General features: G+C 49.6%; 2 non-coding genes across 2 annotated transcripts; one reads left to right on the top strand and one right to left on the bottom strand.

The window, feature by feature from the left end:
• The first annotated feature begins 8,173 nt into the window (after positions 1-8,173).
• On the top strand, positions 8,174-8,247 carry TRNAT-UGU (transfer RNA threonine (anticodon UGU)). The gene has a single exon. It is a non-coding gene; the product is annotated as a tRNA-Thr (tRNA).
• A 2,399-nt stretch (positions 8,248-10,646) lies between these two features.
• Positions 10,647-10,719, bottom strand: TRNAF-AAA (transfer RNA phenylalanine (anticodon AAA)). The gene has a single exon. It is a non-coding gene; the product is annotated as a tRNA-Phe (tRNA).
• Positions 10,720-13,037: the final 2,318 nt, after the last annotated feature.

The raw sequence follows: 13,037 nt of genomic DNA, 5'->3' as shown, positions 1-13,037 counted from the left end.
AACCCAGATCCCTGGGTTTCTTAAAAACAAGGAGTAATAAACCATTCCCCCACCTTTCCCCCTCTAGAGTTTCCCTCCCTGGGCTATCCTGAGAGATACTGATCCAACCTCTTAAATCACCATACAGAGAAAAGCATCTCCCTTCCTTTCCACAAAGAGGCAAAACAGATTCAAGGAAAACAAAGAGAGATTCTTCCTCCCCTCCCGTCTCCCCCCCACCTGTTCTGGTGAGTATCCCAATTCCCCTGGAAATAAACACAAGGGAAACAAGGAACAAAAAATCAATCAGGTTCTCTAAAAAAGAAATCTTTTAATAAAAGAAAGGAAAAAGGAAAGAATTAGCTCTGTAACTTCAAGATGTAAATATTACAGGGTTCATAGACTCATAGACTCATAGGTCAGAAGGGACCAATATGATCATCTAGTCTGACCTCCTGCACAAGGCAGGCCACAGAACCCTACCCCCCCCACACTTTTATAAAACCCCTAACCCAGGACGAGTTATTGAAATCTCAAATTGGTTTGAAGACCTCAAGCTGCAGAGAATCCACCAGCAAGCGACCCGTGCCCCACGCTGCAGGGGAAGGCACAAAAACCTCCAGGGCCCCTGCCAATCCGCCTGGAGGAAAATTCCTTCCCGACCCCAAATATGGCGATCAGCTAAACCTGAGCAGGTGGGCAGGACTCACCAGCCAGCACCCAAGAAGGAGTTCTCTGCAGTAACTCTGTTCCCATCCCATCCAACATCTCCCTGCAGACCATTGAGCAGACCTATCTGGTGTAATCCAATTGCCCAAATTAATGATCCTATCATAACATCCCTCCATATACTTATCAAGCTTTGTCTTAAAGCCAGAAAAAGTCTTTTGCCCCCACTACTTCCCTCGGAAGGCTGTTCCAGAACTTCACTCCCCTAATGGTCAGAAACCTTCGCCTAATTTCAAGTCTAAACTTCCTAATATCCAGTTTATACCCATTCGTCCTCGTGGCTACATTAGTACTAAACTTAAATAATTCTCTCCCTCCCTAATGTTACCCCCCTGATATATTTCATATAGAGCAAGCATATCCCCCCGCAGCCTTCTTTTGGCCAGGCCAAACAAGCCAAGCTCTTTGAGTCTCCTTTCATAAGGCAGGTTTTCCATTCCTCGGATCATCCTAGTAGCCCGTCTCTGAACCTGTTTCCAGTTGAATTCATCCTTCTTGAACATGGGACAAGAACTGCCACAGTATTCAGATGGGGTCTCACCACGCTCTTATATAACGTTACTAACACCTCCTTATTCCTGCTGGAAATACCTCGCCTGATGCATCCTAAAATCGCATTTGCTTTTTTTAACAGTCCGTACACATTGGGACTCATAGTCCATCCTGCTATCAACATATCCCAAGGTCCTTCTCCTCCTCTGTCGCTTCCAACTGATGCGCCCCAACATATATCTAAAAATTCTTATTATTAATCCCTAAGTGCATGACCTTGCACTTTTCACTATTGTATTTCATCCTATTACTATTACTCCAGTTACAAGGTGTCCAGACTTCCTGAATAGTTCCCTGTCCTTCTCCGTGTTAGCAATACCCCCCAGCTTTTGTGTCATCCACAAACGTTATTTAGCACATTCCCGCTCTTTGTGCCAAGGTCAGTAATAAAAAGGGTTAAATAAGATCAGTCCCAAAACGATTCTTGAGGGACTCCACTAGTGACCTCCTTCCAGCCTGACAGTTTCACCCTTCAATAACAACCTGCTGGAGTCTCCCCTTTAACCAGTTCCTTATCCACCTTACAACTTTCATATTCATCCCCATCTTTTCCTATTTAACTAACAGTTCCCCATGCGGAACCATGTCAACCGCCTTACTGAAATCTAGGTAAATTATATCTACCTCATTTCATTTATCTAAGTAATCCGTCACCTTCTCAAAGAAGGAGATCAGATTGGTTTGAAACGATCTACCTTAGTAAATCCGTGTTGCAATTTGTCCCAATTACCATTGACCTCTATGTCCTTAACTACTTTCTCCTTAAAATTTTTCCAAGACCTTACTACTACAGACGTCAAGCTAACAGGCCTATAATTGGGACAAACCCTCTAAAAAGTACGTCTTTCAGGGTGTGAAACTCCCAGAACCAGTATAATTAAGCTGACCTAAGCCATGGTTAGATAGTGCTAAATGAAAGAAAGATTGTTTTGCCAATGCAGCTATTACAGGGATGGAAAACCCAACCCCTCACTGTAGCAGCTGTCTACTCCACAGTGCTACAGCAGTATTTTAAGGATAGCCAGCCTCAGAGGGAGACCAGATCTGGCTCCATGGATGTCAGGCACTAAGACAGCAGCAATGACAACACACTAATGCTTCCGTAGTTGGCAGGATTCAAACCTGCGGGGGAGACCCCAATGGATTTCTAGTCCATCACCTTAACCACTCGGCGACAAACTAGTTGATATACAGCTACTGCACTACATAATGGTTCTGTTCTCACAGAATTGTCACTTCAAATGGCTCAGACCAGCTCCCCCAGCACACTCACGGCTGTGCATTAGTGTAAGTGTGCCCATGGGGAACAGCAAGAGTTCCTGCCCATTTCCCTTCAGCTGGAACATGATTAGTGTGTTTGTGGCTAACGACATTGCTATAGATTGTTGTTCATTCCTCACACTGACAATTCAGACAGTCCCTTTCCTATTCGAATCTCCACCATATCATTCCAATAGCCGGGGGCAGGATTTCTCTGGGGCACTGAAATGTTTCAGGGGTTGGTGTGTGAGCTCAGCTTGCATTCCATCCCTGATGTTTCATGGACTAACAGCAGCAGAAAGAAAGAGCCGAGCCAATATCTCCCTGGTAGGGATGCAGGGACCACGTCCCCTCTGTCTGACCATTGCCATTGCAGGAGAGAAGGGTTCACTGGAATCGAATGCCCTGGCTCAGACAAGAGACACAGGGAGGGTTTTACTGTTATTGGATCTGTGCAAAGGAAATTGTGCCTCTGTGTGAAATTGAGGAGGGAAATGAAACGTCCACATGGTGGCCCAGTGTCTTAAGGAATGTGGGCGATGGACTCTGGCTGAGAAATGATTTAACAGGAATTTGTATCAATGTATTGCCCTGATTAAAAGCTATGGCTGTAAGGCGCCACTGTTGTTAGTACTTGAACCTGCGTGGAGACATTCGAGAGGGGTGTGTCAAGTCCATTACCTTAACGAGAGGTAGTTGATTATTTTGTCAAGATCCAAATTTCTTGGTCAAAGATCTAGTCAATGTCTAGATGACAGAGAAAATAATACACTGATGATAATAAGAAGAATATAGAAATATTACAGTTGCTATGGCATAACTATGATGATTGTTTCATGTTTCACTCTTTATATCTGACACACCACTCACCATCACTTTCCCTTTAGCCTTGTAGTTTACCAAGGGTAAAACTAAACATCTCTTCAGATACAAGGGAGTGTTTGTGTTCATTCCTGCTGATCTACACAGAGGCTTGATGTAGCTGCTTTCAATCCTCCGGCTCTGCCCTGATAAGTAACATTTCAGAGTGTCACTGAACTGAAGGAGGAGATCATTTTTTGACAGATTACGCCTCCTCTTAAAGGTGTTTGTCTGGCTGCAGCCCTGGTTCCCAGGTCTCTTCTGAGGGAAGAAAGTTTCTGTGCAAAATACTAAAACTTTTAACAGAGAGGAGGGAAAAGCGATGGCCACATGATGGGGCCAGTATGTACCACAACATGATTATTTTATGTGGGATGACTCTGAAGATTGACTGATCTCCACTTCCTTGGATTTGAAGAGATGTTTAGTTTGTACTTGAGAACCTGTAAGGCTGAAGCAATTTTATGGATGATGACACTATGATTGAAGGGTTATTTAATGTTGTAGAAATCATTAAAAACACTTAGTTTCAACTTGAGCTGCCTGTTATTAAAGGCTGGTTCCCCACGTCAGTTCCATAAGCTCTGCTAGAAAGGCCCTGGGTTCTCTCCTGCCTTGGTGGGAACTAAAGGCAATTGTCCCTGCTGCCCTTGGCTTCAGGCTGATTTTTTCTGGGGAGGGGATGTGGAATTGGTTTGTTTGCTATTGAGAAGCGAGCCAGGCCAGTTCTCAGGGAACGAGAACTCCTAGCATCTTCTCAGCCCAACCCAGGCTGCTGCCCTGTCCCAGCCTCTGTTCCCCTGGGAGCCCTGCTTGTTTTACTCTAGAGCAGGCTGGGAGCAGCAGCTGAGGCAAGAGGACAGCCTGGGCTGGGCAGAATGCTAGGAGCAGAGCACCAGAGCCCTGTACTGGCTCCCTCCTCAGCAGCAAACAATCAGTCCCCACACACACCCTGGGACAGCAGCCTGGAGCCAAGGGCAGTGCCCAGTGGGGGGTTCTCTTTTTCCTCTTCCTGGGGTGAGCAGGGACCTGGGGGTGTTTCTAGCAGGGCAGTTTGGAACTGAATTGGGGAACAGGCTTTTAATAACAGGCAGCTCAAGTTCAGAATAATTTTGTTACAATTTTATTTATAATGTAAAGTAATTCAAAAGTAAATGGGCAGGAATGATTGGAACTCTTTTCTCCCTGTCACACAAAGAAATGGCTTTTTGGCTTTTCATGATACAGGAGTCAGGTTCGTTCACTGTGCAGAATCAATGTGCAGAGAAGCCTGTTGTGTTTCATTTCTTAGGTTCCACTGCCATCATGTGGCCATTTCCTTCCTCTCCTTTCTGTCCAAAGCGCAGAGCCCAGTTCCTCCAGGGAGAGAAGGACATCTTTCTTCTTTCCTTCCTCAAAAGCCCCCTTCCTTGGAGAGCCCTTTGCTGGGGTCTGGGTGGGGAACAGCCATTCCTGAGGATTAATTTCACACCATAATTGGGCTTGATATATAGATTTTACAGCCAGACTAGATCACTAGGTACCTCTGCTCTGACCTGATCCAGAACAGAGTGCAGAGAATTTTATCCAGTGACTCCTACACCCACCCCAAGATCTTCTGGCTGAACGAGGCGGGTTCATTCAGAAAGTCATCGTGTTTGGATGTGAAGGTGGGAAATGATGGGGAAATTGGCCCCTCTTTCAAGTTTCAATGTTGTAACTTCTACACCTAGACCGGGGTGGCCAATCTGAGCCTGAGAAGGAGCCAGAATTTCCCAATGTAACTGCCAAACGTGCACCTTTGTATTCAATTACTGAGTCAATTGTGAACCTTCCCATCATTATCATTATCTCTTTGATGGGCACCTCTGTTCTGTGCCTGAGTCTTGTACAGCTATGAAAGGCTGGTAGATGCCAATATTTCCCTGTCTTTTTAACCTGCACTAATACCAGGCCAGGCCAGGGCTGGGAAGAGAGACAGAGCAGCAGGTTTCCCATATTGTATCCATTTCCCTTTTTCTTGACTAGTTTCTCCTCTGCATAACTTGTACTTGTTTTGCCGTGCGATTGGCTAACTCAGCTGGTAGAATGTCAGACTTTTAATCTGATGGTCCAGGGTTCAAGACCATGGTCAGGTAATAAACTACTTACTATACCTTTAAAAATTGTTCTTCTGATGTCCTCTTTGGTGTTACTTTTTGTCTTCAAGACTGTGCCTTTCCTAAGAGGGGCCTTTGTGTGTGTGGGTTTGAAGGGGCAACTTCCTGACATCCTCTCTGTCCTTACAGCCTGGAGGAATAAAGGCCTCTGGGCACACAGCATGTTCCTCCCCTGCATGCACACGCACACACAGAAAACACAACAGAATATCTCTAAGGAATTAGAATCACCTGCTGCCTTCCTCTATCATGCTGGGATCCCAAATGATGATGCTCTTCAGCCTAAACCCATGTCCTCTCTACTCTCAGTGCCCCTCAGTCCCAATCCAGTGCCCCTCCTGTGCATACTGCTCCTCACTCCCAACCAGAACCTACTCCTCTTCACCCTTCTCCTCTGTCCCAACCCACAGCCCCCTCCTTTTTAACTGCCCCTCAATCCCAAAGCACAGGCCCTCCTATTCCCAGTGCCCCTCAATCCCAAACCACTGCTCCCTCCTTCCCTCCAGCAGCAGGTGCTTCAGACTCCCTCAGGAAGATTTTCTTGCAAGGTTTCATGTATGAGTCTGCATGTGGATTTTACAGTGCGTTGGAAATATGTTGCATTGCTTGCCAAAATGATCACTTTTGCTCGTGTTGGATTCCCAGTCTCCTTGTTATTGGGACAGGAGAAAGAAAGAGTTGTTATCCTTGTTGTGTGAATCAGGGCAGCACAGCTGTGCTTGGCAGACCCCGACTGAGGGACTCACCCTCAATTCAATAGCACTTGGTAGGCAGGGACAAGGGTTCCAGGCCAAGTGGGCTGGGGTCCCAATACTAAAATTTAGGTGTTAAATCAACTTTAGGACAGGGTGGCAGTGGAGGGATGAGTGAGTTCCTAGACAAGACAGTGATGTACAGTGCCTTCTTATTTTCCCCTTTTCCACCCAGGATGGCAGGTGAACTCTACAGAGGCACCTCTGGGCTTGCACTGACTAAGGACAACAGCTGTGAGTGGGGTAACGGGGGGGCTCATATTTAAGGACTTTTGGTTGCTGGACTTACAAACCGTAGGGATAAGGACACTGCCCAGCTTATTTGGGGTGGGTCTTTTCCTCGTGGTTTATGTTTATGTGTTGGGCTGCTGACATGACTTCTGCTAACCTAGGCTTACATTGCAATGTAGACATATCCTAAGAGGGCATCTATACTGTGATAAAATCCCGCTTACCTGGATGATCTGATTTGGGGCTCCTTGGAATCAACTGGAGCCAGGCTTGGAACCCTCACCCCTCATGGGGTCTCAGAGGCTGGGCTTCCCAAAGGCTTTGGACCGTGGGGTGGTAAATTTGCACTGTAGACATCTCAGCTCAAGCTCAATATTGGGCTCTGGGAGCCCTCAAGGTTGGGAGGGAGTTTAGCAAGCAAAAAAGGTAAAATGGCAGTGGAGTAATACGCTGGACTCAGTGGCATTTCTCCATTGTCTATCTGCTTTGGGCAGTGACAATAACACGTCCTGCTGCATTCGTTATTTCAAAGGGTGGTTTAGGATTTTCATTCTCACGGTGCATGAAGCAGGGCTCAACCCTTGGTGCAAACTAAATGAGCTGCTCACAGATTCTGGACAGCCACAATGAGCAACTGGTGTGAGAGCCCAGACCTGCCCCTGTCCCAGAGGGAGGGGGCTCATCTATGACAGGCTGGACCACTGACCTATCAGCTCTTAACTCCCAAACTTTCAGTAATTCTGTTATCAGTGCCTGTGAGTATAATTTAAACTGCCACTGGGCTAGACCAAAGGCCCATCAAGCTCTGTGTTTTGTCCATTGGCAGTAGCCAATAGCAGGTGCCTCAAGAGTTAATCAACAAGGCACCACTGGGAGTTGAACCAGGATCTCTGCTTACAAGACAGGGGCTTTAACCAGCTAAGCCACGGTGCCCACCTGTGGTTGAAGCACAGTGTCTGCCCACACCTGACTCCCTGCCATCCCCACTGGGGCCTGACAAGCTTTGCTTGTGTTTGGATTCTCCAAAGCAGAGAAGCAGGTGAGCTTTTCCTTGCAAGCTGTGTGTGTGTGTGATTCTTTGGCCAGGTCTGCACTACAAAGTTATTTCAGCATCATTGTATTGCTCAGGTGTGAAAAAAACACACAACGCTCCCTTGGTCAGCAGGTTTTGGCTGGTGCACACACTGCAATGCCATGTCTGGCAACAAAACTGCCCTGTTTTGGTGACAAAATAAAACCACCTCGATGAGAGGCCTAGAGCTTTGTGCAGCAAACTTAAGGTGACAAATTGTCAGTGTAAATGCTGGCTGGTCATTATATCACCATAAACTGGCCTGCACCAGTATCCCATAATGCCCACTGTGAACTCACCTGCCCTGCATTCCTGCTACAGGGGCTGGGCCCCTCCATAGCTCCAGAAAGTTCTGACAGCTGAGCCGCTATCTGCCCTGGGATTAGGTTGATATACTGCATTGCCAGCCTAAGTAACGTAATTACACCAACCTAATTTTGTAGGTAGACCTGTCCAAAGAATCCACACACACACCTTGGGAGCAAACTTCACCTGCTCCTCTGCTTTACAGAACCCAAACACAGGCAACGTTTGTCAGGGCCCAGTGGGGATTGGCAGACAGTCAGGTGTGGGCAGACACAATGCTTTAAGTAACAGCAGGTACCATGGCTTAGGTGGTTAAAGTACCTGTTTTGTAAACAGGAGATCCTGGATTCAACTCCCAGTGGTGCCTTGGGGAGTGGCTTTTGGGGCACCTGGCATTGGCTACTGATAGAAGACAAGATTCAGAACTAGATGGACCTATGGTTTAAATTACACGCACAGGCACTGATAATAGAGTTACTAAAAGTTTGGGTGTTAAGAGCCGATAGGTCAGTGGTCCACTCCCCTCAATGCAGTTTTACTATTTCCACTTGCTAAACTCCCTCCAAACCTCTATAAAATTACAGTGCAGACATATGGGCTTGAGCCCAACCTCTGAGGCCCCACGAGGGGTGGGAGTTTTTTGAACCAGGCTTCAGTGTGAACACAAATAGCTGCACCACAGTTTTTAGCCCCTCAGCTTTACGTCCATGAGCCCAAGTCAGATGAGCCAGGCCAGCCCTGCTGCCATCTTTATCCCAGGAGAGATGGACTGTAAGGGTACGTCTCCATTGCCATGGAAGCCCAGGTGTGGCACGCTGTGCTCAAAGCAGCGCCCTGGAAGCCCCATATTCACCACTCTCATATAATGATCATATGGTTTGTACAAGTCTGCCTTGTGAGGATGGACACTGCTTGATTCACATCCTAGCAAAGGAGCTTCCTAACAAGCTGGATGAAAACATGAAAGAAGGGTAGAGACACCATGATTTGGCCTCTCTCCCCCATAACTCAACAGCTGGAAACACACCTGGAGGACAAAGACTGAGCTGAACTGATTCAGAAATCAGAAGAGAATACTAATAATACATTCAAACCAAATTCCCCTGCCAGACTAGTAATGGTTTCTCAGCAGGATTCCTGGGCCCAGCCTTGTTGGGGTTATGAGGACTCTACCACACATGAGAGTAGAAAGAGCATCCTTGGGGTCAGGCAGGCCTCTGGTAAGGGGGTGGGGACTGAGATCCTTTCTCTGGCCAATTGCACCAGGGTCATGTATAAACCAGGGAAGTTCCCCACAATAGCCGGACCTGAACCCCCTGTACACTTGCCCTCTGTACTCATTGCTTCTCTGTCTCTCTTCCCCTCATCTCTGCTGGTCTCCCTCTGAGCTTTCTCAGCACCTGGCCCCACAGCGCTTCCTGCCAGCCAGAGACTGCTTGTTCTAGGCCTGCTCCTGTAGATGTGGCCTCTCTCCTGATTCCTGAGGAAAGGAACCTTTCCAGGAAATTCTGGGAATCTGCATGTGGCTGGTGGACAGCACCAGGAATCATTTGGCTCCTGGCACACAAGGCCACTTAAAACCTGAGCACCCAGAGAGGGGCTTGAACCTTCAGATTAAGAGCCTGATGCTTTATCCACTGAGCTGCCTGGGCTTGTTGAAACCATCTTCACCATTCACCACAAGAGCGAGCAGGTAGGCAAAAGAGAGGCAAAAAAAGTCCTAGGGAACCCTCATGTGGCCTAATGGATAAGGTATCTGAGTGTGGATCAAAAGATTGAGGGTTGGAGTCCCTTGGTGGTTGTGTTTCTGCAGTTTTACCATTGTGCTGAAAGTCCTGTTCCCTTCAGGGCTGGAACTTCTTCTTGGCTGCTCAGGCCAATGCTCTGGCTTCAGCTAGAGCCCCGGGAAGGAGTTGGGGGTTGGGTGTCACAAAGGCTGGGACATGAGACCCAGGTGCTTCCAGTCTAGCCTTTGCCCTTCCTGACTTGTCAAAGAAAGTGGGTGACTGCCCGGGCTGGCGTGTGCACCTGACCCTATGTTGGAGGGTACTTACTATATAGCGTCTTTGGAGCCTGGGTGTTTCTCTGCTTCTCGCCAGCTTGGGAAAAGCCTCTTGGGGTAAAATCTCCTGCCCCACTGCAAAAGTGAGCACCTTGAGTGGGACCAGTCAGAGGTCTCACCATGGGGGCTGGCCCTGCTTTCCTACCAATTTATGATGTTATCCACAGAGCATCAGCAGCTGCCCCGCATGCTGGTGACCTTCAGTGGGTGTTTGGTATGGCAGGGAGCAGCCTGGCTAAGTGTTTTTGTGCCTGTCTGAAGGCCACACAAAGGCATGGTCCTGCCCTCCTCTAGCTGTGACCTCAGTTGCTCTGTGGCTTTTAAGCCTGCCCTTGGAGCCATCAGCACTAGCTGCTTCTGCTCTAGGTGCCCAGAGGAGGAGAGGTGTGCTGGGTCAGTTTAACAGATGCCCCTTCCCTGGTACTGCCATTGCTCAGCTGCACAGAGGAGCTTCCATCCCCAATCCCTGCCTGTCACTGCCCAGCAGCCCTCTGGCACCATTCCTGAGGGCTACCCTGCCTCACTTTCTTCCTACCATGTTGGGAAAGACAGTTCTCATTATTAAAGGTGAGGTGGGCCATCTAGGGGCAGAAGCCTGTTCTTTGTTTTCCTACTGCAGAACCCAAGCTCAGGAACTCACCTTGGGTGCAGGCACTGCTGTGCTCCCAGAAAACATCCCCTGCATAAAGAGGGATGATAAGGCCTGCCAAACCCAGGGATTGAACCAGGGACCTTTAGAGCTTTGGTTTAACGCTCACCCAACTGAGCTACTTTGGCACCTGCGTGAAAACATTTTGGCCAGTTGCTTCCCTATCTGGAATGTTTTTGTCAGCAGTTGCACACAAAAGGGACAGGAAAACAAACGGCTGCTCCACACCCCCACTGGAGGAACCCGGCACCATTAGCTGAGGTGAGTAAGAAGTGTCTGTTGGCTGACAGGGCCTGTCCTTCAGGAGCTGGAACAGCAGCTGCTGCCTCCTCCTCGGCTCCAGGCTGTGGGAAATGCTCATTGCCTGGCTGCATGGGCGGATGCGGCTCCGTGCTCTGGAGAGCGTCTGTATTGCTCTGTCAACCCCCCGTCTTCACTGAGCCAGTCTGGTAAGGTCCCAAGTGCCCCCTCCGGCCTGGCAGCTGCGAGTGTGCAGACATCAACCCCCCTGCCAGCCCCAGAGCCAGCAGAAGCACCAGCCCCCCCCAGCACCACAGGGACACTCAATGAACTTCCTGTGGGGATATGGTTCCTTGACGTCCAGCTGCTAGAGTGAGAGTCAGGAGAGAGCAGTGTCTGGCTCACCGTGGGGGAGAGAAGAGACCTGATGAGTGCGGATCTCCCTCAGCCTCCCCCGCAATGCTGGTCAGTTTTATTACCACTGTAATAGTCAGTGCTTCCCTTCAGGGCCGGCCCTAGAGGGGTCTGGGGTATGGGACAAATCCCCCCCTTTCCTCCCCAGGCCCTGCCCCCACTACACCACTTCCCCCAAGTCCCCACCCCATCCTGTCCCATCTCTTCCCTTCCTGCACCTTCCTGACCCATTCCTCTCCCACCCCCAGCTCTTCCTGTCCCTGCTCCTTCCCCTCCCCACCCAGTGCCTCCTGCACCCCACTGAACAGCTGATCACTGGCAAGTGAGAGGCACTGAAAGGGAAGAGGAGGAGCTTGTCAGCAAGGCCTGCAGTGTGGAGGAGGAGCTGGCTGTCAATGGGCGCTGAGCACCTATTTTTTCTCTGTTGATTCTGCAGCCCCATAGCTCCCATGGAGTCGCTGACTTGGCTCTTTTCGCACTCTAGAGAGAGGAGCAGAACCTGGGCTATGGCTGATCTATGGGGCATCAGGTGAGTGCCAGCGGCTTCAGGTGCTGAGAGTTTGCCTGACCCCTCAGGGACACAGTGTGAGGTGGTGCCCCAGGGATCTCTATGAAAGGAGCAGAACAGGATTTACTTGGGGTGGGGAGAGAATTGAGAGTGTCTCAGGGGGTTGTACAGAGGTGTTGCCGGGGTTAGAGACTGGCTAAAACACAGGCCTCACTGGGAGCAGGATTTAAACCTGCACAGGAGAACCCTATTGGATTTCAACTCCCACATCTTAACCACTAGGCCATCACAGCTGTGAACACAAAAATGCCCCAATGCCAGAGAGACTGGTAAAAAATCACAATGCCCAGGTGTGAAGTCATCTGAACCACAAAATTCCCACCACAAACCTGGCTCCCAAAGCACGGGGGGGATTGGGGTTTGTTCTCTTTGCTTAGCCATGTGCAGTCACACAGACAGCGCGTTTAAAAGTCTCCCCTCCTGCAGAGCGGGAATAGGAAATGATTCTCAACTTGAAGCCCGATGTAGGGTGACCAGACGTCCTGATTTTATCGGGACTGTCCTGATATTTCCTTGTTTGTCCCGCGTCCCGACCGATGTTTGGTCGGGACCCTGGACAAACAAATAACTTTGTCCTCTGCTCCGACACACAGGCATAGTCTGGAGGGATACTTGCCCCCCCCCCAACTCCGCCCCTTCATTCCCCCATTGGATCCATCCCCAAATCCTTGCCCTGGCTCTGCCTCTTTCCCAAGCACACAGCATTCTTCCTCCCTCCCAGGTTTGCACACAGGCCATGCCCATGGCCGGGAGCGCAGCGCGGAAGCTGCTCCAGCCCTGCAGCCTGCGGGGCAGCGCAATGGGGCTGGGGGCAGCGTGGAGCAGGCAGGGCCCAGGTGGGCGGGGAGCAGAGACACACGTGGGGCTGACACACTCCTGCCGGGAGCTGCCTGGTTCACCCCTTGCCCGGGAGCTGCAGGAAGGGCCCGGGTCATGGCTCGGCTGCAGAGCTCGGAGCCCAGGCTGGGCCCAGGAGTGAGGGGATGGGGGAGCTGGGGGTGTATCGGGGGTCAGAGCCGAGAGTTGGTTGGAGATGGGGCTGTGCCACTGCCGCTTGGTGGCGGGGCGGCCCTCTGGTTTTTTTTTTTGCTCCGCCCCTCATGTCCTGATATTTCATCTTTGACATCTGGTCACCCTAGCCTGATATAAAGGAGGAAGTCTGGACCAAGGGGCCAGGGACTGGCCTTTGCTAGAGAAACCACTGTCAAGTTTTAGCCAGTTAGG

This window comes from Gopherus flavomarginatus (assembly GCF_025201925.1).
Source record: "Gopherus flavomarginatus isolate rGopFla2 chromosome 13 unlocalized genomic scaffold, rGopFla2.mat.asm SUPER_13_unloc_2, whole genome shotgun sequence".
Lineage (NCBI taxonomy): Eukaryota > Metazoa > Chordata > Testudines > Testudinidae > Gopherus > Gopherus flavomarginatus.
This window is presented reverse-complemented; position numbering and strand designations above follow the sequence as displayed.